This window comes from Propithecus coquereli, unplaced genomic scaffold, assembly GCF_000956105.1.
Source record: "Propithecus coquereli isolate 6110/MARCELLA unplaced genomic scaffold, Pcoq_1.0 Scaffold5, whole genome shotgun sequence".
Lineage (NCBI taxonomy): Eukaryota > Metazoa > Chordata > Mammalia > Primates > Indriidae > Propithecus > Propithecus coquereli.
In genome coordinates, this window is record NW_012150840.1 from 6,090,074 (window position 1) to 6,092,354 (window position 2,281).

Below are 2,281 nucleotides of genomic sequence, written 5' to 3' on the forward strand. Positions count from 1 at the left end.
GCCCGGCCGAGTGTTTGTTTTTAATATGAACTTACATGTAAGATTTTGTCTGAGTAAAGTTTTTTCCACAGTTAAAAAAAAAAAAATTGCAAGTGACTGATGGTCTAATCCTCTTACTTTACTGTGCAGAAAACAGAAATGATCACGGTTCAGTTCCAGAGTTCAGTGACTTTCTGCAGGCTTCCCAGAGCCCAGACCACTGCCTTACATGAGGGAGCTGACATCATGGCGCCCACGGTGGGAGACAGACTCCTGTAGACACAGCCAGGGACTTTTCTGGGCCCCGAGCCTCGGGAGACTCTCTCTGCTCCTATCAGAGACGTCGTCCTCATCAGAGCCATGACCGCTGTGCCTCTTTGCCTTGTAGACAGAGTGGACTTTAACCAAGCCTTGAAGGTGCTTTCCTCCCGTGTAGAAACCCTTCTCGATACCTCAGAATGCCTGGTTTTCTGAAACCATCTTCCCTGACTGATTTGAGGTCAAGTTGAAATCCTTACCCTCACAAACAGGTTTTCAAACTTGCTCCCAACTTTTGGTTGAGGAAATCTGCTTTAAGCCTTAGAAAAACAAACGAAACAAAACACAATAGCTATTTTATTTTTTGTTAAGCAGAACCAGGAATGGCTATCAGGGCCTGCTCAAGGGCGAGTGGATATGTTGGAGTAGTGTGTGTGCACGCCCGTGTACACATGTGTGTGTGTGTATGTGTGTGTGTGTGTGTGCGTGTGTGTGTGTGTTGGGAGGACATTTGACAGGGGAGAGTGGAAAGGTGGTGAAGTGAGGAGAGAAGAGGATATGGGGGTAGAAAGATAAAAAGGAACATCTAAAAGAATCATTTTTAGGGGTAAGAAAATTTAACTCCAGGCATCAAGGAGTATAATAATTTCCTCAGACTTTATAAAGTCTTTCCAATTGCTTCCCTCTGGCAAAACCTGATCTCTCGTGTTATCAATTGTGCCTGGTTATATAATCCCAGTTACACAGTGCCGGCACGTACACGCATGTGTTGCACAAATACATCTTTGTGGTAAGACCACGATGAAGAATTCTGTAATAAATGTGAAAGTAGCTTGTTAGGGCTGCCATAACAAGACCACAGACTGGGTAGTTTAAACAACAGAAATTTATTTGTGCACAGTTTGGAGACTATAATTCTCTCTGTGTGTGTCCAAATTTCCTCTTCTTATAAGGACACCAGTCACAGTGGAGTAGGGCCCACCCTGAAGACCTCATTTTAACTTGATCACCTCTTCCAAGACCTTATCTCCAAATACAGTTCCATTCTGAGGTACTGAAGGTTAGAACTTCAACTCATGAGTTTTGAGGGGACACAATCAGCCCATCACAAATGTTTAGGAACTGTTCATCCTATACTGCGTGATATGACCCAATCATATATTCAGATGTTCAGGATGCCCCCTCATTGACCCTGAGAGGTTTTATTATCTATATAAATTAATTTCTGTGCCTGGGCTGAGAGTTTATCAGAGGAAGTGTCTTCAAAAAAAAAAAAATGTTGATTCTTCCTTTTCCTGTTAGGTGTGACCTGCGTGAGGTGAGAATTGCAGACCCCAAATTTCCTGTTTTCATTGTGTAGACAGCTCTCCTGAAAAGAGGGTCAATGTATCTAAAACCAGAAGAATTTTCTGCAAGAAGTGTGGTGAGCGTCAGCCTCACAGGGTGACCCAGCATAAGAAGAGCAAGGATTCCCCGTGTGCCCAGGGAAAGAGGTGCCATGGCCGGAAGCAGAGGGTATGGTGGGCAAACACAGCCAATCTTCTGGAAGACGGCTGACACCACAAAGAAGATAGTGCTGAGGCTGGACTGTGTTGGGCCTGACTGCAGATCCAAGAGGATGCTGGCCATTCAGAGATTCAAGCATGGGAGGAGATAAGAGGAGAAAGGGCCAGGGGATCCAGTTCTCAACACTGGGATTTTTTTCCCCTGTTCTTTTAATTTTGAGGGGAAATGTTGAAGCTACAGAAAAATTACCTGTAGGATAGAAAATACAGTCTACTGTATTACTAAAAAAAACAAAAACGAAAACTTTTGTTGGCTTAAAGAATTTTGAAAGTCCCATCCCACCTTCAAATTGCCTTTTTGTCTTGTTTTTACAGGACTTTATTTTTATAGGTGGGAATCCTCAAAGGTTTTTCAATATTAGCAGAAGCTACTCATGATGTGCAACAGGTGCATGGCTGAGCATGGCTGAAAGCAGGTAACAAGGAAAGAGCTCTGGCCAAGGCAGAGCGGGTGGGTGACTATCAAACTGTCCCCTATC

General features: G+C 43.8%; 1 pseudogene; it reads left to right on the forward strand.

Annotated features, from left to right (window-relative positions):
* LOC105819732 overlaps positions 1-2,003 on the forward strand; it is a 3,688-nt pseudogene extending 1,685 nt beyond the window's left edge.
* The last annotated feature ends 278 nt before the right edge of the window (positions 2,004-2,281 follow it).